Source organism: Rhea americana, unplaced genomic scaffold (genome assembly GCF_003343005.1).
Source record: "Rhea americana isolate MKP2758 unplaced genomic scaffold, rheAme1 scaffold_241, whole genome shotgun sequence".
Classification (NCBI taxonomy): domain Eukaryota; kingdom Metazoa; phylum Chordata; class Aves; order Rheiformes; family Rheidae; genus Rhea; species Rhea americana.
Window position 1 is genome coordinate 422,957 of NW_028186359.1, and position 24,996 is coordinate 447,952.

At 50.1% G+C, this 24,996-nt stretch overlaps 2 long non-coding RNA genes across 3 annotated transcripts; both read right to left on the reverse strand.

The window, feature by feature from the left end:
• Positions 1–1,237: 1,237 nt before the first annotated feature.
• Positions 1,238–2,572, reverse strand: LOC146594953 (uncharacterized). The gene is made up of 3 exons (XR_014896054.1): positions 2,463–2,572; positions 1,619–1,726; positions 1,238–1,517 (listed from the first exon to the last, which is right to left on the reverse strand). It is a non-coding gene; the product is annotated as an uncharacterized LOC146594953 (long non-coding RNA).
• Positions 2,573–7,609: 5,037 nt separating this feature from the next.
• On the reverse strand, positions 7,610–21,066 carry LOC146594954 (uncharacterized). Of its 2 annotated transcripts, none has more exons than XR_014896044.1 (3): positions 20,914–21,066; positions 13,039–13,147; positions 7,610–9,770 (listed from the first exon to the last, which is right to left on the reverse strand). It is a non-coding gene; the product is annotated as an uncharacterized LOC146594954 (long non-coding RNA). The 2 variants fall into 2 exon arrangements; XR_014896045.1 differs by lacking the exon at positions 20,914–21,066 and adding an exon at positions 15,945–16,096.
• Positions 21,067–24,996: the final 3,930 nt, after the last annotated feature.

A 24,996-nucleotide genomic window follows, 5' to 3' on the forward strand; every position in this document is an offset into this window, starting at 1 on the left:
GCGCCGCGGCCGGCGGGCGGCAGTTGAGCGCGCTGCCAGGTGCAGGGCACATGCCAGGTAGCCGGCTCTAAAACAACCGTTTTGGGGAGCACAGCACAACTGCTTAACAAGTTAACCGAAAATCACTACTAACCGGGGAAGGTTAGTTCAAAATCAGCGCCTCTGTTCTAAAAGCTGGAAATGAACCCTTTGAAAGCACAGTGCTTCACGCTGCAAATTCCTGTGCCCATTCCCCTTCAACTGTTTTACTCAGAGACCAAATTTCACTGCAAATCTTTCTTTTAGGAGCGTCTCGAAGGTAACGGCTGCACCCTTTGGGCAGAAGTCCTCACTGGCTTACAGGGCTATATGAAAATCTAAGTCCTGGGAAGTGCCACAGTGCTCCTGTTTGCAGATAGAGAGGTGCAACTTTGCATAGCTCAAATACTTCTTTCTGTGGCACAGGAGGAAATGGACAAGCAGGTTTCTGCAGAGTCCAAAGAATTTGTTTACTGTGTTATAAAACAATAGATTTTTTTTCTGCTACCATGGCTCTATCACTATGTTCATCTCAGTTTGCTCAGCAGAGCACATTAGAAATACCAGATCTGAGCACCAGAAGTTTTGCAGTGGTATACAGCAGCAAGCAGTTAATTTCTTCATTGTACAGACACCATCAAGAAACCTGCCTGTAACAAATATCAGCATCTTCTGCTACTAGACATTTTCCACTCCTTACAGATTCCCCTACCTTTACAGGTCTGCTCCTGTATGACTTACATAGATCTTACAAAAAAAAAAATATATATATATATATATATATATTTCCAAAGTAAGAACAACTCCAATCCTACCATAAAGTCATGCTTGCTGGGATAAATAATGTAATCTAAACTTGTGCGGAGACAGTAACCCAGCACTACCTGTTTGCACTGTTCCCAGTGCATCTGAGGTGCAATGCCTYCAGCGTTAATGGAGTTACACCACGCACAGATTTGGCTCATTGTATTCAGTGCTATTTGAGGTACAGCGGGCTGTCTGCCAACAGACAAGAAAAGAACTGCCAGAGAAAGATTTCCTTTCACACTTGCAGAACGAAAGCAAGGAGGCTGGGAGCCGCGTGGAGCTGGGGGTCTGGACATTAAAGGGACACAGTTACACTATTTAAAATAGATGTCCATATTTTCCATGGGAATTGTGGCACAGAAATGGTCCAAAACATGTTAGTCTATGAGAGCAGCCTGTGCCAGATGCTTCAGAGAACRCATGCAATCGTACGCGTGCAGCACAGAAACTTCCAGGAGGACACCAGTGTCTTTTTTGGTTCCAGATTTAGTAGCTGGTCTATCCCCTTAAAGAGAAAGCTTATACACACTTTATCATATGAAAATGTAACTTGGACATTTCTGTAGTTGAGCTTTTCAAACCTCGGAGTAGGATCCTGGCTGTACTCAGGCAACTGAAACGCGTCCGGCTTTCAGAAACACCGAGCACCTGGAGGAACCGCTCGTAACAGGCAGGCACTGCAGCTGCCGCTCCTGCAGTGGAAAGCCTGTTRTCTTTACCAATATACTTCAATATAGATTTCAAAGCCAACAAAAGCTGTCTAATCCGTTGTAAATTTTATTAAGCTCCTCACCTCCGCAGTGCCTCATGCCAGTAAGTTGCCCAGGTTAATTGTGCTCTGTACGGAGTAACGATCCTCTTCTGGAGCGGCACGTTTACCTTTCGGTTTCATCGTTGTATTCTGGCAGAGAATTAACATGTTGTCAGACGTATTTTCTCAGCACTATTCACTACCCACTTGTCTCCTCTTCAGTACCGGGGGGTGCAGAAGCACTAGCACAACGTGAAGCCTAAACATCTCCGCGAAGCCTCGCTCAGATGGTGACCACAACCTGCAGGCCCCTCCCGGGGCCCGGGGCCCCTGGTGTCACTTCTGCTGGGGATAGTGCACCCTGCAGGGCAGATGTGGCTGGGGGCCAGGTAACCCAGCCCACCGCACAGCACATCGTACGCCACAGGACCTGCCTTATTCTGCTGCTAAAATGCAGAATAAAACACAGAGGGGCTTTGGCTCTCCTTGCCCCAAAACACTTAACGCCTCTTGTCCCATGTGCAGGACTGCAGTTCTTCCCTCCGCGCTCCTGGTCTCTTCACTTAAGAAATGTGCCCATGCCTCAGACATTAGTTCTTGCCACAGAGGCGGGTTCCCGCCTTTCCTCCCACACCAGTGGAAGCAGAGGGTATTTGAGTGGCTGTCACCTTTCCCTGGGTGCTTGCTCTGTCGTCTCTGTGGAAAACTTTGCTATACGGGCAATTTCTAGATGTCTTTTTCCCTACACAGCTCCAGACCTTCCTAAGATTTTGTTTAGCCTTTCGCTCACCATAGCCTCGTAGGAAAGGCTTTGGCTGGGATATTTACAACGACTCTCAGATCATCTTTCTGTGGAGTTATACTTAAATTATTCATCTTGCTGTACCTTATCTTGAGGCTGTGAGCGTTCAGTCTCACAGGGATCCCACCACTCAGCTGTGCCGGAAGGCTTCGTTCTTGGTGTCCTGCTCCCCCTCTCTGTTCACAGGCACGTGAACTGCTGACACTGGAGCAGTGCCAACTATTCCCATGTTAACACCCTAAGTCCTGGACTGATGTGGTTGTACGTATATAAACAGCTACATATATATATATATATAAATATATATGTATATGTCATATAAGMAAATGGTCAATTTAGCATCTACTCTGTCCCCTCTCTTCTTTTTTTAACATTAGGATTCACAATTGCAAGTTTATCTCTACAGCCACGATGGGTTGATATTTGATAAATATGAAAACCCTTCTGATTTTCCAGGGTACTCCACTCACATGACCTAAGGATTTTAGAAAAACAATGCACATTAAAAGAGCTGGCAATACTGACTCTAGGGAGATATTTAAAGAGCTTCCCATACTAACTTAAATACATAAAGATTTCTATATTGTCACTTATGACTTCCAGCTTGTTTGCAAACGGCCACATGTTGTGATACACTAAAAAAATTCATTAGCCACATATACACCAAAGTCTTTGGCCTCATCCTCTTGTCTCCACTGCAGGAAATTAAACCAACCCAGGCATTTTCAAAACTAAAAGCACAAGGTGCAGAGCAGATTGGTTGGTCTAGTATTTCCAGGGTTTGTGTCAGTTTTTGTCATCTTTGAAGAAATCTTCCATCCAAGGTGTTCAGGGAACGAGTTCCTAGCAGAAGCTAATACCTCTGTGAAATCCAAAATAATTCAGTGAATCTAAATTACTGGTAAGCAAAAGCTTTATTCTTCTCATAGGTATCAGTAAAGACAGCGTCCAGAATCTTAATAAAGGTCAATGGCCTCAACAAACCCATTTCTATGATGGCTCTCTATTTTATGCTTTGTGCATGTGACATTTGCTTCCTGAATTTATTCATTACAGAACTAGAGCTAAACTTTGAAACATGAACAAACTGCCTGGAACCGACAATTTTAATTCTGATTTATGCCATGCTGACAGCAAGTATGTTCATTCTGCATTCCTTCTTCCCCTCTGATTACTCACCACCRTTCACAAACACGTAAAGTATCTGCGCCACCTCCCAGCAACCAGCGGAACRCGTCCTGCACCGCCACCAGCCCTGGTCTGCAGACGTATGAAAAATTGGATGTTTACTGACCACACATGCTTGAAATCTCAGCGAGCTAAAAGGGCCATCAAAGAAATGTTGGTGTTGCAGCATCCCCATCACATCCTCATCACACATCATGCTGTGGCAGCTGCCACCCCTCTCTGCTGTTGGCATTCAACACAAACAGATCTCATGAAAAGAAGCTGCCAAGCCCCTGCAGACCGGAACTAAAGGGAGAAACTGGTTCAGGACAGTGCAACTGCTCGGTAGGTGGGGAAGCAAAGTTTGTTTATGACACTGCCAAAGTTCAAAGGCAATCAGAACAGCAAAAACACGTCAGACTGCTGTTCAGTTACTGTGTGGAGACACTTTCACAGGGAGGACAAAAAGAAGAATTGTGGTGTTATGTCTGGATTGCCATGAAGCTATTCTCCYAGTGCACTTGCAATGCTTGTATGTGGTACATGTAGCTCATCAGTCCTGTGTTTGAGGGGTCCAGACAGAGCTAAATACTCATACAACACATGTACACAAGGTAAGAACCATTGCATGCTCAGCAAGAAGAAAATGAAAGCAAGTTTCCCCAGTAAGAGCAATACGTAGAAATTTGTTATTCTCTAACCTCACAGGGACTGGGTTTCCAGGAGCTTGGACTGTCCCACAACAATACTATCTGACCGTAATGCTGTTAAAACTTTTGTGAGAACCAGCAGCGATATTTGACTCCATTGTACCAACTGAAACCAAAACTGCTCAAAGGAAGCATTTTCAGAGAGGAGTGGCAGGCAAAACAGTCCTCCTGGACAGGACCATTCATCTCAGAGATGGGATAGCAATTTACTCAGTAAGCGAGGTGTCTCTAAAGAAGTCTAAACAAATCACTGTTACATAAGAGTGGTTCAAAGCCACACACTTGCTATTCTCTGGACAGACATATCCAAGATTGCCTGTTTGAAAATTGTGTGCCCCTAGGATACAGTTATCTGAAAGCAAACTTTTAAACACATCATAAATTTGCTTGTACTGGAGCAGGAGCTGCCAGCAAGAAGATCTTACCAGGGGATTTCATCAAGCTCCAGAAAAGCTTAGAGAATAAACCCAAGACTTAATAGAGATCTATGTCAGCTTGGGTTGACTAAGCCTCAGTGTCTGGAATCCTCACCTGGGAACGTAAAATGCATCAGCCCCAACAGGCTGTAGATCAGTATCAAAAAGTGCTTCACAGATACAAAACTGCTCTATAAATCTCTGTATATTTAGTACACATCTCTACACAGCCTGCAAACACCAGGCAGCACCAGCAAGAATAGGATTCATGCAGTATTGTGTCCCTCTCTCTTCTCTCTGCCTCCCCTCTGCAAGTAAAAAGAAAACATCCTTAAGCATTGCAAATATTAATTAGTGACCATTGCATACAATAGGTGTTCGGATGCTTCTCATAAATAATCATGTAAATTTTTCAAACAGCAGCAGCATTAGTCTGGGAATTATCTATGTTTTGGCCAAGGCTTTACTGTAAATTAATTCATGTCAGATTCTCTGTACTCCTCAACTTCCCAACTGCACATTCTACAATATTTCTTCTCTGAAACACCACAAATTTATTTAAATTAACACTTATTAAAATGTAAGAAACCTCCATGAAGGGGGCTGTGTATGGGCAAATGTCTGTTATGGGGAACAGGAAAGAAAAAAAAAACAGTAGCCGTCAGGGCAGAGTTGGCTGGTTCACCTGGCACAGGTATCTCCTACAGGTAAAATGCTTGGACGGCCGAGGAGTCTGCTCCCGGCCAGCTTTGTACGTGCTCTGTGCCATTAGAGCAGTGTTTAGCCACCTGCAGTCTGGCACAGACCTGGCACAGGGAGAACTACAAGTGAGGCAGGAATTGCTGGAAGAGGCGAAATACTTTCTGTCAACAACTGTAGTGCAGACATGGACACAGAACTCAGTAATACACTCACAAGCACTTTGCTGTTTCCTATGCAGCTCTCCCTGAAGAGTCCAAACTTCAAAAACAGAAAAAATAGCTAACTGTAGAGATTGCTTCACATATGCCTGCTAGAAGAGTGGTGAGCTGCTGCTGTAGCTTTCTCTGTAACAGAGTTAAAAAAGATGAGCTAAGAAGACTTGTAAAAGTGAATAAAGAAGCAGCCTACACAAATACCCCTCAGCTGCTCATCCTGGGATGCACATTAAAGGTCTTCAGAGCAATGCGATCAAGCACTGTGGACACCAATGAACAGGGAGCGAGGATAAAGGCCAGGCAAACAGCGAACTGAGAAAGTTGTACAGACTCACATCTAAGCAGGGGTTTGAAGTCTGCATACTGGATTTAGAGCCAAAAGTAGTAGTGGAGCATTTACGTATGGATCTAGAGCTTGGTGCTTTGTGCTGGAGAAAACCAGTGGGTTGCTCTGATAGGACTCCGGGAAAAAAAGCAGGGGGTGACATATCATGTCAGTAAAGCAGCAAGTGCAGCAGGGCCACAGAGGTGTTTGCGGGGAGTCATAATGATGGGCTGCTTCTARAAGTCATCTGGGTACTCACAGATTTAATCAGATACTTGGTGCTCCCCCTCCTGCATCAMAGAGGGGAGATGTTCCCTTTGCCGCGCAGAGGCACGGGAGCTATTTCATTAGGAGCCACGAGGCTCTCCTCGCGTCGCCAGCTTGCACGCCCCTCTGCTACTACATCAGCAGTTATCTGCACCTTCCTAGGGCGCCGGCGCCTTCTGAGGGTGTATCACATCTCCTGAATCCTGTCACGTGCTGTCAATAGCAGGCAAAACCTTGTTCGTGGATGTCACAGGCTGGGAGAACAACTCTGCCTCGGATACGGGGCACTGGCACAGTGCCAATGCATGCAGTTTGCAGCACGTGCCCTCAGGTCTCAACATTTCCAAAGCCCGGAGCAGGCTTGGTTTGCTGAGACAGATTGCTGCTCTTCACGACATTTCCGCCTGCTGCACTGTTCAGGCTACTGCAAGCTCAGGAAGTACATTTTGATTCAAACAAGCCAGTCCGAGAAGCAAGAAACTGGTTTGTCTTTTCCTCTGTCAAGCTAGGCTTGCCTGGTTTGTCTGCTCGCGTGCTGGAAGGAGGCCTTCCAGTCTGTGAATCTGTAACCACCCGTAGGAACACAACCACCTGTTGCAAACATTGCCTCTAAACCAAACCAAACTTTGACTAGCAAGTACATTACTTAGACATGTACTTAGCACGTAGACATGCTGTTTATCATAACAGCAAAAGGCTGTTGTTTTTACCACGTTCTGCCATGTTTGTGAATTCAGTCATTTCTCTCTATTTGAGTGCGTTTCTGATAATCACTGACGAAAATCCCTTGCTTGAACCTTCTTGGCGTCAGCCTACCTCACTAGAAGCTCGGTTAGCATCCATAAGCGGTTCAGCTCTGCCAGTGGTTTTACATCTTTAATGGGATCTGAAATATTTCTAGCAGCCTTGTCAAGGTTTCTAGTCCTGTTCACGGGGATTTGGGCTGGCTCACATGGCCCAAAAGCCGATCCCAACCTCTGCCTGATAAATGTAATCTCCAGCTCCTTTCCGAGTACGGTTCCTGATACTTTTCCCCTGTCGCTTTCTCTCTCCTCGCTGGTACAGGGAGCAGGGAACCGGTGTGCAGGGGAGCAGACCAGCTGCGCAGACCAGGGCTTCAACACTCCCTCTGCGTACGTAGTCTGCCTGCCTTCCATGCTGCAGAAGGAAAACATGGTTTCTTGAGAGCGCTTGCTCACTCGGATAAATCTTTGCCTTCTGTGCTTCAGGCCCTGGCAGTCCTACAGGTATTTAAAGGCAATATTACAGTCTGCTCTGGTCTTTCAGGAACAAACTCTTTCTAATACAGTAACACAGCTGGATTTGAGCCAGCGGTGGGGTGGTGACATGCCCCAGCCCAGCCCTCTCCCATCACACTGTTCCTCTTGAAAGAGGAGAGCAGGGCTAGGCTGCATCAACACACTGTCAGTTTTATTTCTAAAAAATAGAGTGAAGAAGGAGCAATGGGTAATAGTCGGGACCAGAAAAACGTTTCTCTCTTCCCCATTTGCCTCTTCTTCATCTGGAAGGGGAACTACTGCCTCAACTACGGCCCGTCTGCAAGCCCCCGTTCCGGGGGTCATTCCCTCGTGGCCGAAGGGGACACTTCAGATATGGTCACCCTCTTCCGTAGCTGCGATTGTACCCTTGCCCGGCTTGGTCATCTTGAGGAGCTCTTCCACCTGCACTAATGTCTCAGAAAGCAGCTTTTGAGCAAATAAGCCTTGCCTCGCTGAGGAGCGCTGGCTCTGCTGGTTATTCCTAGCATCCTAATAATTCATATCTCCCTATATTAATCAGAACAAAGCCATATGGTTAATACATTTCTTGTCTTTCCATGATTAGTATTTAAGCAGCAGCAATGGCATGCAAGGTTTTTTACAGACTTATTTAGAAAAGACTGTCCCCATTCTTCCTTTTTTTAATGTTAATAATGTAGAGTCTCAGTAGATCTGTCATAAAAAATATTATCAAAGGAACCAAGATAAGTGCAGAATTATTTGCTGTTTGGTAAATCCAGACACATCACAGAAAGCAATAATAACACAGAATAACTTTGATAAAACTTTTAAAGAAAGCTTTTTCACAGCCCTAGCAGTAATTACAGCTCATATTGAAATAAGCTTCTTACAGTGAGTTTCAGCTAATTTACATTTCAGTACAAGAAATCAAACAAGCAGGCTGACAGAGCAGACTTCACCTTAAGGGAGGGGCCATCCAGGCCCTATTGAAGATTGAGAACTTGACAAAAAATACACTGAGGATACAGAAGAGATCTGCAAAAAGATTTTTGGCCTCTCTGTTTCACTTCTCAGCAAACTGCAGGAACATAAGATGGTGGGAAAGGGTGGAAAAGGGACCACCAGGACAGCTTGAGAAACAAAATCTTTCCTTATTTTCCATGGCCACTGTGGCAATCTTGCTGAGATGTAATGGCTGACGATCCATTAACCAAGAAGTAAGTTGTGACTTTTCCATTGCACCTTGTTCAATTCTCAGATGGGGTTTCTCCATCTACTCTTCAATTATTTTCAATGATAAAATGCAATGACTTGAAACTAAGGTGATGGATGAGCTTGTGTGGAGGAATAAAACAGGACTAATCAGGCCTGGGGCTGCTCTGACTCTGCCACGGATGCCCTTCGAGGTGTGAGAAGCCCAAATCCTCTAGCATACGGGCCAYGTAACACCACAATTTGTGCAGCACAATTCATAGAACAGAAGTGATGGGTTTTGATGTGTTTTAAGAAGTTCCCTCAGATTCACAGGTCATTTACCAATGTCACCTTCCTCGAAGAGCACTGGCAGGACACCTACCTCTAAAGTGTGTGTTTTGTTTTGTTTTTCACCCTTTCCTCTCTCTGGTGAGTCCTGCTGGACAGACAAAAATGCTGCTAATGACTAGGTCACTACAAACTGCTGCACGAAAGCGGTTTCAGTTAAAAAGGAGGCGGTGTGCAGGGACGAGAGACAGCAGAGATAGAAGACACCAAATGTCTTCTGGCCCTGGAGCTGCTTAGTTGGCCAGATGCATTTAGATCATGGTCCAGAAGCAGCTCATCTATAATTATGAAGTTCTATTTTAATTCATTTTWAAAAGTAATTGTTGCTTGAAATATAAAGAAATAGATTTTTCTAGATTTTTTTTCTTTGGCAGTGTTTACATAGCAATACATGGCATGCTAGGCCAAAGCCTTATTAGTACTCCRTTTTTTTGTTATTAAGTTAATAGTAAAGAACTCTTTCAGAATAAATGGGATATAATAGCAGCTTCATAGGTCTGTGATTATAATTTACCATTACCATTTAGAGCTTGTTTCTTTTGTAGTCATTAATGAATAATGGCAATGTAATAATAATCTTCAAAGATCACTAGTCCAGCACCAACCTTTCCTCTGACTTATAATCAAGATGTCAAAATTGATTTCCCTTTCAGAAAGCAGAGACTTTCTTTGCTGATGGACTCCAAATTTTATGCTACAGATACTAATTCTCAGCTTCCACAGCTCGGCTCGACTCACTGCAAAAGACAGTGTGGTGGAGTATCCAGTTCTCCATTTTTCAGCATCAGGCTTTTAAAATCAGCTTCACTAAGAAAAAAGGAAAAGAGAGTGACCTGTTAGCAGATGGCCTGCAGATGACTTTTAGGCACTATTTGTTACCAAAAATAAGGCTGGAGAGMTGCCACAGTCTTTGCTGCTCGGCAGAACATGCCGCCCTCCGTTTGCAGGTGCATAAAATCAGCCCCAGGAAGGACATGCAGAAGTACCTTGAGGACCCACSAAAAGCAGAGGACAAAAAGCATGCCCCAGCAAGCTGCTGCAGCCTGCCRCAAGGCTGCTGCGGGAATTACCCGYGGAGCCGAGGGGTTCCCGGGCGCCGTGCTCACCCGCAGCGCTGCCGTCACCACTTCCAGCAAGGCCCGTGGGCGGCAGCAAAGCAGATGTCCTCCCAGACACCCTCAGCCAATTACACACTCATGTCCTCTAGCTGCTGCTCATGCATTTTTACTACTAACAGATTTCTCAGCTGACAACACGCTGCTGAATGCATTACTCGATCTAGCTCRCCAAGTGCCGTGGCTGCGGTCTCCACACATCACTGTGCCTGATGTGGCCAGAAAACCTGGGATTCACTCTGCAGCGCTGGAGCTGCCAGCACCGTTGGGGGCAGAGCCAGCTGCAGCAGCCAGCGCGGTGTGGCGCGGCATGGCTCCCTGTCCCGGCGCCTTTCCTGGCGCTGGGAATTTGTCCTGGTTTCCCCAAAAGCCAGGTGGGAGGTGGGCAAGGAGGAAGCTCCTGTCCCGCGCCTGGTATGCCCATTGCACTGCTGCCACCACGCTATGGAGACACTAYGGCCACAACCGATCCCTTTCTCCATTTCCCCATGTGCACCAGGAACACTGCAATTACCTCCGCATCTCACAGGGCCTGTGAAGCTTAATTAATCTGCAGCTTTCAGGGCTTTGTGCTCTCAAAACAGTGCATGTTCAGTCCCTTCATTACTGCAGACTTAACAGCGTTATTTATTCGCGTCGGGGCTGTCCGTGCAAAGCCTGGCTGGTGCCAGGTTCCCACATGGATGCCGAGGAGGGCTCGGCCGTGGGGACGCGGCGGCACCTCTGCCTGCCCAAGGACACGACCATGCAGCAGGCTTGATGCAGGGCTGGGTTACAGTGGAGGCATGACCCGCAGGCATGGTGCAGGGACACGTGCACCTGCCCTGGGGCGTTTCAGCTGCATGGCCGGCCCAAGCGACAGCGCTGTCCGGAGGCCGTGCAGGGCCAGGGGGTATGCCCATGGAGGCAATGCTGGACTGGGGCTTATCGGAGGCAGCCTTCATGCTTAGCTGCTTATTAAAGACCTATCGAGACAAAAATTAAACAGGCCATTAAGCAGCGCTCCAGTGGATTAATGTTACTCTGTCTCCCTTACGCTGCAGGATTTCAGAATTCCTTTGAAGTTTGGGTATTAGAAAATCACTTTCCAAGCCACATAACTTCAAGCTTTAGATGTTTCCTAACAATTCTGTGGTTGAAGGAACAGCTGACTAATCCTTTAGGGTTTAATGAGGTTAACTAACATGCACAGCTTTGTAGGAGACCTGTAGGTGGTATTTTGGTGGTGAACATGAAAAACAATGACAGTAAGTAACTTTCTGTAAAGAGCCGTTATGGGAATGTAGCGCCATTTCAAAAACTTTTGCAGAAGCTCCGTTTTACAGAGAAGGGTTCTGGTCTCCTTAAACTGTAACAATAATAACACACAGTGCTCTTTGCATGTGATGCTCGCRTAAGTCAATGGGATTACCCATTTCTGTGCTCTAGGTTAATTTCTGGTCTGTAAATACTGAGTTTGGTCTCTGGCAGTCAAGGAAACCTCCTCCTGCATGCCGGCAGGGTCACAGCAGCATTTTGCTAGCGGCCAGTGGCTTTCGGCATCGGGTTCAGTCACAGAGYGCATCCAGTCCGGGCCGGGGGCCCGCTGAGCCCCACCTGCCGCTTCCCACTCTCTGGCCCCGGGGCCGCCCGACTGGAGTGTGTGGCCCAAGCCGAAGCAGCCGCCGATTTGTCTGCCCGTTATGGAGCACTGCAAAGTCCCTGCGCTTCACAGCGATGACTGAGCGATGAGCTTAATTTGATATTTACAGTAGAAGCCAAAGTTGCACATAACGAGTTGACACATAAATTCATTAGGATGCAATTACAGTGATCAGAACTTAGGCTACCCAATTATTTTTAGAAAGAACATGTAATTAACTGCAGGTTCACGTCAAACGCTGCCTGGTGCCATGAATCAGGTTCAGAGAACTGGCTTGCCGAGGAGAAACCTGGTGTTGTTTTTCTCCGAGCTGGGAGACGGCACACGGATGTGGAGCCGCAGTGGCCCAGGGAGCGGCGGGGCGGCTTGTGGGCGGAACACCGCTGAGCGGGGAGAGGCGAGCAGCGGTGCCAGCAGCCCCACGCGGCGCGTCCCGTCCGCTGCCCGTAGGCCGTCGGTGGGGAGGCGCCGCTCCGCGAGGGGCGGCCGCAAACACCCCGGGACAGGGGAGGTACCTTGCTTTCGGTGGCAGGGCAGTAAGGGTGCGGGAATCGCATGGAGCAGAGGACTGCCTGCAGTGCTGACTCCRGAGCTCCCGGGAACGGCCCGGGTGGGGGGACGGGCGCAGAAGGAACCCGCCGCTTCTCGTATACCGGCCCCCTTCCTATCTGTAGGGACTAGTCTGGAGGGAAGGGATAGGCAGGCTGTGAAGCTGTGGAAACCCCTGAAGTGCTTTCCTAGCCAAACACTCATTAACAGTAGAGGGCTGCTGAATCCTCCAGCAGAAAATGGCTCTTTGCCCAAAGAGCCTCATCGCTTCCAAGCTGCTGCTGCTCAATTCCCACTTCCACAAAGACGTCTGAGCCGCGACTCGCAGCGCAGGCTCCAGGCTCGCTTCCTAACGCACGAGGAAGAGCCGCACAGCCCGGCTGGGCTGCACAGCGCAGCAGAGGCCGTRCCAGGCAGCGTCCGCCCCGAAGGCGCCCGCCGCGGCGGCTCGCTCCTTTGGGCAGGTCCCCCGCCCCGCGCCCCGGATCGGCGCCGCGCTGCGCCGGTCGCTCGGGGGGCACCACACCGGCATCGGTACCGCTGCTCCCGCTCTGCTGCTGCCTTGTGACGAGCGCCATCAATATTTATGATTTATGATAGCTGCTTTGGAACGATCTCTCCGTGACAGTTCACAGACCATCGCAGCGCTAGAGGAAAATAAAAMTGTGTAAAGCTCTTTACCTGTTGCTCATTTATAACTCTCTCCTTCAGCTCACAGGAACCAAGAGACAGAAGCAAGGGCAGCTATATGGAAGCACTGTTTTCTCACCTTTTCCTCCATCACTGAATTATTTCATGGGAAGACTTCGTTTAATAATAGCAGCAGAAGATTCAATTTGTCAATTAATATCTCAGGCATCCCAAGACTTTCACAGATCCTGAAAAAAAATGCAGCACAAGAGTAACAATCTTTTACACAGTGATAGCCAGGCTGTTGGTTAGGGGCTGTATGTGAAAAAAGAAAGAAAAAAAACCCAAGTATTTCAGGACTGATTGAGTGCATAAGGCAGGAGGACTGTGTGGGCGTGAGCAGTGAATAGGGCTTGGGAGATGTGCTGCAGAGTGCYGTGCACCCCAGCGAGAGCGCGGTCYGGGCCTTGGTCCCTGCGCTGCTGGGGGTGCAGGCGTCCTCTCTCCCCACTTCTCRGTCCCATCTATTTGTTTAGCAAGAAGGCGTTTGCACTGCAGCTGATCTTCCTACATCTTATTTGCAAATGGACTTTTAATGGACTGTAATCCAAATAATGAATAACGAGCCTTTACACTGCAATATTTGGGTTACTGTGGAGAGCTTTAATGAAAGCCTAAATAGTAACCGACTTGATAAAAATAAGGTTTGCAGTGCAGCGCTGCTGGCAGCTCAGGCACATGGGTGAGCGCCCTGCGGGGACATGCTGCCGTGCAGCGTCCCAGCGAGTTCTCCAACATGTAACTTCCTCTCGGGCTTAGAGTAATCACYGGAGAGCTTTCATGTGCACTGATGAAATGATAGCGGTGGAAGTAAGGCAGAAAACGCCTTATTACAGCAAGGTGATGCAATGCTGKATTTCATTCACTTTTTGCAGCGGTGGCAGGGCCAGCTGGGCTGGTGGCAGGTGCCACCCTGCCAGGAGGACAGAGCCAGCGCACCACAGACCGTGGGGGCTGGCCGGGGAAGGGGAGTAGGAGCGGGCCGGCCCCCAAGCAGCGCCGGGGCCACCTTGCAGCCAGCCCCCGCGCTCAGCACAGCAGGAGTGCTCCGGGGCACTGCACCGCGCACCGGCCGGCGAGCCAGCCCCACCGGCTCCGAACGATTTACACACCGCTAACTCATGTACTTCCCTGCTGCATAATTCATGCCGTTTGAGCAGCAAATAAAAACTTCACAACTGCTAATGTGCAAGTGCTTATTAATATGGAGACTGTCAGAAAGATCTTTGATTTGGAAAGGGCTTTTGAGAAAGAGCCAAAATCTTTTCACTGTAAGCACATTTTTTGCACTGTTGCCCGGTAGGTAACCGGCTCTAAGCTACTCTCTGGTGGCTGCTGAGCTACTTCTTCATCACAAAGCCCCCGAAGAACTTGGAGCATTGCAGAAGCAGAAGTAAATAAACAGATCATTTCCTTGCATGAAGCTGATGTGCTGCGTCGTTCCTATTCCTCTCCTTCACTGTGCAGTAAATCACACACACAGAAAAGAGATAAGAGCATTCGTTCTCACGAGTCACACAGATAGGATGAAAAACAAGYTTTAAGTCATGTTCTGCGCAAGGTTGTTTATAATGCCTGCAACTATTTTTAAACCTGGGAAATAAAGGGCTGCTAGCCACAAAGAGCTTGCTGCCAGGTGATAGGAACGGACGTCCAGCCCCTGGCGGCGGCACAAGGACGTCCGCAATGAGGCATYGCGCCACGTCCTGCCGCATGGCCGAGAACTGGCTGCAGTCGCCTCCCGGGCAAACAGCTCTGCGCGCCCTCTGCTAAGGTGACAACACTCGCGACAGCTTCGCGGGGACAACGTCGCCGCAAAAACCCTTCCCCAAGATGCTCTCCAGGATGAAGAGCTGCGGAGGCCCCCGGAGCCGGACGGGGCCTGTGGAGGTGCCCGGGAAGGGCTGCGGGGGGCAGAAACGCTCTGGCTCCAGCTCCGCTTCGGCAGCGGCGCGAGGCAGGATGGCCGCACAGCCCCCTTCCACCTCCGTCTCCACGTTGCAAAAGCACCAGCACAAATTAACTCTCAGGTGCTGACAGCAGCTATTTTGAACAGCCTCTGACATGGGGAAAGCGAGAAATAAATTCCCAGAGCCAGCATTTCTATTGCCAGCGTTTTGGAGAGATTTGAGGCTCCCGGGATCAGGCTACAGGGCACCTCCGAGTGCCCTGGCTGCACTGCAGCTCTGTAACGAACCTGCCCACAGCCCCTGCAAAAGCAGCTCCGGCCACTTGGCCGTGGCACGGTGTGCTCCTGCCACCGCATCCGTCCCTTGGAGCAGGACATTTCACCTTATCCCAGGATCAAGGGCTGTTCAAGATCTGCTCTGTCATTTCCCAGAGGTTTCATTTGTGATCATCAAATGGAAAGGGATTAAAAGAAGAAATGAATGTCATAAATATCCTAAACAAATGAGCTCTATAAATGTTTCCCTGGTACTGTTAGCCTACCATCAATATATATAACATTATTTAAATAATAAGTTAACAACTTTTGCCTATAAATTAAAGTATCTTATTGAAATGTATGCTGATTACAAGGCAAATACCTTTGTTCTAATTATCTTAATTACAGGCTTTTAATGGCAAGAAGCTGTAGAAATAAAAACATACGTAAATGACAGCTTATAATGATGATAACTGCACCTGCTAGCACTTTGGCTGGGCTGTCGGGGTAATTAATGCATTGATTGCTGCTGACTGAGGGGAGAGCAGTGCCTGGCTGAGGAACGTGTGTGCACATGCTGGTCGCAGGAAGGCACGGCTGCAGCTTGGACAAACCCGGCTCAACACCCCCCTGCACACAGTATCTGCCCCACGGGGGCAAAGCCAAGGGATACTGCCGTGCAGAGTGAGGAATGACTGCTTGTGCTTTGGCGGGGAGAGCGGAGAAGGTGCCAGTTCCCAGGCTGCCACGTCTCATCCCCAGGAGGCAGCTGCTCCCCGGTGGCTGCAGGAGCCCCGTGCCCCCGATCAGGCTCTTACCTGCCTGGTTTTGGTCTCTGGGCCTTGCCACTCCTGACTGGGGGACAGATGCGCATGGGGTCCCTCTGTCTCCTTCGCAAAGGACAGGTAGCAGCTTCCTTCTGAGGTATTTGAGTAGTGCTGGAACTCAAACATGCAAAATGTTAAGCCCACTACTCAGAAAAAACCCAAACTCCCAAAGCTGCCTCGTCAAAATGAAAGCAGCAAGGCTTGGGGAGCCACAGATTTTGTCCTTAAGGTGAGTATTACAAACCCGGCTGAAGACTCCAACAGGTCATTTATCAAAGCTGTGCCCGAGAACGGGGCCCCCCCAGCGCCGCTCTCGAGCTTGCTGTGCTGCAAGGGTGGTTTTTGTCCCAAAGTGTCCCAACGCCTCCAGCTCCAGCTCAGCTTTTCTTTTAGAAAACAGGAGTGCTGCACCTCGCATTTGCTTCTTCCATGGCTGACACACATTTACGGTGGCTAAATCTCAGCAAGAGGTTTAGGAAGACAAGACAAAAAGAGTCTTGTAAGCCTGCAAAAGGATGGCTTTAGTCCTTACATTACAAACAGGGTTTCTCAAATATCATGGGGAATTTTAACTGTTCTCTCAAAAATAAAGTCTTTTTTTTAGWGAGACCAGAATTAGTATCCTGAATAACTGTGACATTTTGCACAATCCTGTTGCTCCTGTGGACTGCAAGTGTCCCCCCGGTCATCAAGCACAGCATGGGGCTCTTGTGTCTTGCTTGCTCCCTAAAATCAGGCTCTATCCTTTACTCACAGCTCTGCAAAGTGTTTTGAAGAAAATCAGTTTACTGTGAAAGCAGAAGGGTGAACAGTATTATAACTTTCCCTCAGGTTTCAGGTTGTTTTTCTCTTCTATCTGGACATATGGATACAGAAAATCTTTAGAGACCTTGAAAGAGAAAATTGCCTCGTTTTGAATTCCTAAACTGATGGTGCATCTAAGAATAGACTCCAAAGGGAGATGCAAGACAAGGGACACAACAGGAATCCACCACCTTTTCTTACTGTGTGATACTCTTGAAAAATATACAGAATGAACAAAAAATAGGAGTAGCCAGTCACGTTGAGGATGTTCGGAGCAATGTGCTATTATGTAAAGCGAACTAAGGAAAGGTTAGTAAATACCACTCCTTCCCTCGGGAGCTGCGCTCTTTCCGGCATCATTAGTACGCTGGCAGGATAACAGATCCTCTTCACTAATGCTCTAGATCGGAGGCAAATTAAGATGGAAAAGCCAATCCGCTATCTATCTGCATTAGGMACGGCCGACCAGCTCACCTGTCTGGCAGTTGCTGCTGCTACAGAAAGGTTAGGCCTAGAAATACAAAGCTCTTGTCATTAAACGAAGCAAATTCTGTCCTTAGCTGGCAGATAGAATAGGCAAAGGGGCGTCAGAGGTCCACAGGGGGCTTGGATTTCAGCCTTCAAAAAGCTAATGCCAGGAGCTCCTTACAGGAGCGCAGTTTACGAGCTGGGAAGGGACAGACGCAGAAAACAGGTTGGCGGGGCGCTGGAAACCCCCTCCGGCTGCTCCAGGCTTTCCCTGGAGCAGGCCAGGTCTCCTGGCGTGGGCGCAAAGCCCTTTTAATAACCAACAGCGCAAACTGCTCTACGAGATTACAGCACCCCCCACACGGCAAGGGTCAAGCACGGACTGCGGCCCCTGTAGCGCGCGGATTTGCTGCTCTCCCACGGAAGAGGGCTCAGGATGTGCAGCGTGCGGGGACAAGATGTTTCTCCTGCAACCAAAGGTGAAACCCCACAGGTGCTGCAATTGGTGCTGCTGGGGCACCCCAAACGGAGACTGTTCCAGGCACGAATCCTGGAGGACACCTTGGTCCCCAAGCAGATTCAGCGTCACGTTATGTGCCAGGCAGCTTTTGCCACGTCTGCCCTTCCTCCTCCCCGGGAGCAGAGGGAGCCCGGACCGGCGCCCAGGCCCTGGGCCGAGGGGCAGTCCCCATGTCTTGCCATGCGTCGCCTCCCCTCTCATCGCAGCTGGAGCAGGGACCTGGCAGGGCGGGAGCCAGCAGGCTGACGCGTCCCCAGGGCTTGCCCCCCATCCAGCTCCTGCAGCCTGTGCCAGGCCCGACACAAAACTGACCCGCCGCAGCCYGAGGAGGGCTTGGGGGCCAGTGGGAGGGGAGGGGAGGCAGCATTTGAAAAGCAGCGTGCGAGTGTTTTGCCTGATGCACGGCTGCTTTTTTGGAGGGGAAAAAAATTCTCTTGCTACCTTCGGTTCTGTGACTAATCTCATGTTCAAGCTGTTGCAAGACACCCCACATGAGCACCCGACCTCGTGGAGCAGCCGAACGGACTTCAAACAGAATCGCTGCCTGTGAAACCTCCAGAGTCGTATCCGCACTCGCACCACCGCCACAACCCACCCGCACGCAACACACCCTCTCAAATCCTGCCTTTAATCTCAGGTTCCAGCAACAACATTCTCCCCATCCAATTACTTGTCTTACAATTGACATCGCAATATTAAATTCCTAAGAACTAAAGCGCTTTGAAAATATAACCTACTTTAAAGGAGACAAGATTTATGCTAGAAGTATTTACTTTCTAGTCCTTGACACTATTTTTTCCTCTGAGCTTCCTTYGTTGCTGCTCGGAGCTACCGAAACAGCTCATAACCACTGCTCCCTTTGCTCGCTCTGCAGTTAACATACCCCCCCCCCCCAGGGTGATTTGAAAGCTTACTGGATACCGTGGTCAGTGCCAACCAGCTATAAAAGCAGGGGTCCAGAAGCGTCGATAAACCTGATTACCGGACGTGCTGTGCACACGAGCCGCCCCGTGCCCAGCCGCCGCCGCCCCGTGGTCCTCGCCGGGGAGCAGYACTGCGGCTCAGCTCAGGGCCAAACAGATGCAAAACCCCACGGCACCGATGGTTTCCAGCAAGCCCTGCAGCCTTCCAAGTGCTCCTGCTGAAGTAAAATCATGTTTCACCCCGAATCCGARCACCATTTCCAGGGAGCACCAGGGGCCCGTGACCTCCTGGGAGAGGATGGAGGAGAGGCAATGGCAGCCAGGAGAAGAACCTGCCTTGCTCACGTGATGCCTGCTGACAGACTGCTGCTTCCAACAGTCATTCAGCCAGTCGAGTAAATATTACAGGAAGCGAACAATTTCATGCTCACACAGAGGCTGTTATGGTCGAGAGGCGCACGGCGCGTTTCTGCTATCGGGGTGGGGGAGCACCGCGCTGGCGAGCAGGGAGGGGGGCACTGAGGTGCRACGGACACGACCAGCTACCGCCCTGGTGCCCCGAGCAGAGCCCGGGCGCTCCCCGCCTTGGGGAACCCCTCCGGGCAGCAGGTCACCCACGCGGCCGCCTGCGCCGCCCGCACACCTGGCACGCTCGCCCCGGCTTCTCCGACTGCAGCCTCCTGGCTCRCGCAGGGCGTCCTCACGCGCTGGGAATTATGTCAGCACAGACAGAGACGCTATTGACTTATTAAAAGAAAAGAACGCACGTTACGTAAGTCTCCTGCTGCGGTGCAGGCGGTGAGCACGTATCCCTGCGCAGCGGCGACGTGTCCTGCGAGAGCACCAGCACCGCCCGGCAGCTGGTGTTTGGCCGCTTGTTCTTATCCCGCAGGAACAGAAGAGTCCCAAAGTTGGGATTCAGCCCCTCCTGCGGCACAGCAGGCCAACAACCCTGGCGAGGGTCCTGCACGGATGGAAGCGCAGGTGGTACACCTAGTACACTATTTGCATTTTGCTCTGAAAACTGTGCAGTTACAGTGTGTCCTTGAAACCCATCTCCTGCCTAGAGGCACTTGAGTGCAGGCAGACCCAGCTTGCCAAGACCTTTTAGCCTCCGTGAAAGCTGAAGTCTAATCCTCTTTCTTCTAGCYGCTCTCGGAGATGCAGAGCCTTCTGCATGCAGCACTCTACAGCCAGCATTAGCGCCACAGACTCATTACTACACAGCTGAAGCATCCAGAAGCAGCTCAAACATAAAACGGGAAATGTTTCCACTGGTGCAAACAAAGTCCTAAGCCAGTGAGGAAGACAGCGGTACTCCTGGTACGCATTTCTGCCTGGCCTAGTCTCTAATTAGATATTGCTGCACTAACCTAAATGGAGAGGCATTAACTTTTACTCCTGAAGCAAGGTGCAATTATTTGGGCATAAAAGAACACTAAAGTGSTACTAATTACCCTCTAAAAGATGAACGGAATTGAGCCAGAGAAGCAGAAAATTACCTTTGTGGGAAATCAGCTTTGGAGTTTAAACTGAACCAGCAGCAGTAGCAGGACGGGTGCTACTGAGATTCGGCACTGCTTGTCCTCCTCCACGGCTGAGCAACCCCATCCCGTGCGTTGGCTGCACGGCCGATGAGGCAGCTGGTGGCATGGCTTAGAAAAAAATAAAAAATCTAGTGCCTCCATCTCCTTGGGCAAGGGCCTGATTGTCAGACTTGGGCAAAATTGCAGGACACCAGCAGCCACCTGGCAGCCTGCAAGGGGGAACCTCTGGGCCTAGGGTTAGCCATGACTGCCCCGTCACACTGCTCTTGGGCCAAGGTGCTGGGAGCACTTACTGCTGCCGGGCACCAGCGGCTTGGCTACATGCTGCTCCTTCCTCATATGCAGCTGCTCTGTACAGCGTCTGGAGGAAAAATACTTGAAATAACAGCACAGAGAGGCCACAGTACCTCAGCTTCACCCATGGCAGCTGCAGGGAGTCACAGCTGAGGCAGCGAACGCACGCGGGACAAGCTGTCTACTGCGGCTACAGCAGTGCCTGGTGTGATCAACAGCCCTGTGGAGCAGAGCACCGGCACGCGCGCACGCAGCGCGGCGGCGGGGTCGTGACTCACCCCATCGCTGCAAACAGAACGCCTCACGCTGCAAGGCCGGCTCAGACCAGAGTCCGCAGGATCCTGTTCTGGCACGCGTGGGTACGGCCCAGGAGGAAGCATGCTGGTCCAGGCACGAGCACGAACCTCGCGGCCGATTCAGCGATTCAAAGCCAGCTCTCCCCGTAGCAACTTCCACGCCCTTCCCCTCATTGCGCAAACTGTCCCGCATCTGCAGCACTGACAAATCACTGGCCATGAAAGCCCCGCTCGGGCTGCGGCAGGAAAACCGGAGAGGAGCAGTGAGCGACCATCCCTTCCCACGTGACGTGCGTCCCAGGGCGCGAGTTTGCAGCGCTCGCTGCGGCACTCAGGGTTCCCGCACGCTGCCCCGCCAGCCCCCCCGCCCCAGAGCTGCCCTCGCACAGACCCACGCGCAGCACGGCAGGAGCCAGCGGGGCCCGTTTGGCAGTTCAGCACAAAGGCAAACACCAGCAAACAGCTTACACGTCACCTTCCCGGACAGGGAGCATGCACAGGACTGCGGGACATTTGTGGAATCGGTTTCTATTTTTAAGTTTAAGACAGACATGTCTGCAGTGGCTGATTCCAGTCTCCCGATACGGAGTGAACGGGATGCAGCCACGTCCATCAGCCACAGCGCGAAGGTCGCAGCCCTGCTCTCCAAGAGGGGCGCAGAGGCAGGAGACCAAACAAGAAACCGCATGCATCTGCTGCCTGGCCCATGGGAGAAGGGCACCTGGCTCGAAGAGGCTTCACCCACCGAGCCAGGGAGCCAGGCCTGGAGGATGCTGACCTGCTGCAAGTGCTTCGTCTCAAACCCCAAAGCGAAAAACTCATCTTCTCACAATAATTCACAAGTACTCTGACTATCCCATTTTGTTTATTCCTGGAAACTTTCCAGATTTGTAATTAGCTCTTCACTATTCTCTATCCATTTAGCAGTATCCAAGGAGTTTAAAATACTATTTTTGTGTCTATCCAGCAGGCTTCTCAGTACTAGCTCACAGCAATTTGCTGACCAGTAATTGCTTCTGATAGCAGCACATAATTCATCACAGACAAACTCTCCTCATTGCAGCCTGCTCCAAGGTGGACAGCAGCTCTGCAGATGGACAGAAACCCTACATTGCTCATTTCCTGGAAAGATGAAGTTCCTCCAAAGCATTGCACAGATTTGCTGCCAAACAACTGTGCCCCAKCCCAATGCTGCAGCCCTGGGAACGGGGTGTGTGCTAAGCTATTGCCCCTTGATGGCCACGACCATCCCACCGAGGTGCAAAGAGTCCCAGGCCCCAAGAACATGTGGTGGCAGGACTGACAAAGCAAACTAGGATCTGCCCTGAGCTGATTCTCTTGCAGACATTAGAAAATTGGTCCTGATGGCAGCAATCCAGCTGCACTGGAATCTAAGTCATTTTTCTGGCTAAAATCCTTTGCTCTGTGGCTGTGTGAATGTACAAAGCAAGCTGGGRTGTCTGTTGGGGTGCTGGAAAACAAATAGTGCAGCTTCAGAGTGTTGTATGACCAACACAATGTGTGACAGAGACATGCTGCAAACAGCCTCTGTGATGGCCCTTTGCACACCTGCTTTATTTGAATTTCTAGGCTGAGCAGCCAGGGTGATGCGATGCTCTTGCCCTTCAGATGAAGCAGGGCAAGACTCACAGCTGCACCCTGCTCTGCCAGGGCTGAGGAGACACAAAGTCTCCCACACACAAGACAGACCTCCCTCTCATGTCCTGTTTCGGGCTGAACATCCCCAAGAGAATACTTAGGGCTGAGGGCTTTATCCAGTGCAAAACCACCTCATCCTAGTGCTCCAGGAGCCGCAGCACCATCTGTTCCACTGCAGGCAGRCAACATGTTGTGTCATGCAGCTCCTGGGACTTTTAATGGTAACCAACAATCTGTTCTACTTGAATCTCAGTGTAAGGGCCTGGGACAGGCAGCCAGCTGGGGTCTGAAGCAAGGTGCATACCAGGAGAGCTCTGACACGGCTGGGAACACTTCTGGAAACGAGGGAGAGACCTGGCTCCCTCTGAGCCCCCAAACCTCTGGAGCCTCATGCTTTCTCTACTGCTTTCTGAGTTCATACGTATAAAATCATTATGTTCCCATCAAAGCCACTCCCTGATTTATGCTTATGGGAGAAGCTCATGGAATATGTTGTGGGAACTAAAAATTTTAAAAGGTAATTTGAAAAGTAGCCTAGGAAGCAATGTGCTTCCAGGTGCTGCTGCCACTTGCTCTCCCTGCTGCACAGGACTAGCTGTACCTGCAGTGTAGACTGCTTGCTCCAGCCCTGATTTGAACATCATTTTCATTTACAAGATGTACTATTTACAAGTTTGATATGTACTTAATTTAAAAACAAGATTTATCAGAAAAAAGACTCTGCTTGCTATGGTGCCTTGCAAGAAGTACACCAGAGCATTGCTCTGGGCCTGTGCTGAATATGCAGATTCCTGCCCCATCTGACACCAAATGCTGCTAGAGGCTGAGCCTTGGCCAGGCCACRCTGTCCTGCCCACATCGGTCACCTACCCTCGATGCAGCTGAACCCACCTGGCAAGGTCTGGGAGCGRGACCACTGGGAGGAACTGGAGACCTGGGGAGGGGACTTGCTGCCAGCCCAAGGTACCATCCCAGCCAGACGCCCCCCCGCTTGTGGCAAGTGCTGCAGAAATACCTACAAGTCATTAGTGCAGGGGCATGGCTCTGCAATGCGCTGCCCACTTCACCGTTGACAAAAAAGTCCTGTGAAACAGGGATAAAATTAAACACATCTGCAGACTTTGCAGCATCTCTCACTCAGTCGTACAGATTGGATTTTTAGGGCACATTTAAATATTCGTTTGTGTGAAGACATCCAGTAAAAGCTGTGGGAAGGTTCAGATGTAAGACTTAGAGTTTCAGAGTGATTTTCCTAACGCAGGCACAAGTTGCMCGTTCACCCCTGGCACAGCCCGCAGGTACTGTGAAAGCAGCACATTGCTAAGGGCCTACAGACACTGCCGTGGGTGCAAAGGCAGGCACAGAACTTGGATGTGAGGTTCAGGCTCCCCATGTTGCTAGTGCCACGCAGCAGAGCTGATATCATGGCCCTGTGCAAATCACCAAAGTTGACAAAGTCCTAGCCACAGTCCCACCAAACTTGCACTTCAAGCAGACAAGTCGAGCACAAAGGAAGCCTAGACCAAGAGAATGATCTTCGTAGCACCACAGTCTGTTCAATGCCAGCCAAGATCCCAGATCCTACAGTCAGATCCCAGCCCTTTTGGGTGGCTGCATRGTGAGCCCAAGGGAAGCGGAGGCCTTTCCCGCACTGCAGCATCAGCAGAGCAGGAGAGCAGCTTGCAACACCCCTGTGTTGTTGTGCTGCTTGTGCTGCAAGGGAATGGACAAGCATTAGCCACATAACAGGCCAACAAGGTAGAGTATGAAACCTGCATGGGAARATACAGGCACTCCTGCAAAGCTGGCCTCCCGGTGTAATCTCCTGCCCATGGCACACAGCCTGCCCCATGCTCCGGCTCTCCGAGCTGCCCACGTCTGCTGATTGGAGCTGCATTTGCCCTGCTCCTCYGACCTGCTGGCACTTCAGCAACTGAGAAGCATTTTGTCTTTTACACCAGCTGGTAGAAACAGCTCCCTCCAGCAGAACAAAGCTAGAGAAACCGCTCGGGTGCCAAGGAATTTTTAGCAAGTCGTGGGAAGTGTCAGCCGCTTTGCAAAGGTGCAACTGTTCACAAAGAGCRAAAGGTAACTGGAGCTCATCAAAGGAACAAAATCCTCCCTGTGAATGGGACATCACCACGTGGAGGACCACTGTCCTCTCCTTGCCTGGCCCTTCATAGCGCTGTCCCACTGTCCTCACATGATCCCCTCCTTCCTGTACCATCGCGGCTGCCCCTGCACACTGGCCCTTCTGCTGCCTCCAGCTCTCCCACCACTGTGGCTGAAATAATGCCAGAGATCTGTGGTCTGCACCGGGGCAATATAAAGCAACCAAGCCAGACAGAGGAGATGCATGGGAAGATTTTACAAAATGTCCTCCCCCTTAGCTCCTCTGCTCTCTCTGTTCTCACTTGGCATGCAACAAGAGGAGATGCTGTCCCTTCCCCTGGGCTGCATCCGCCTGCCTGTCTCAAAAATTAATGAGGGGTCCTTCACCCCTCTGTCCTACCTATGTGTTAATGCATGGAC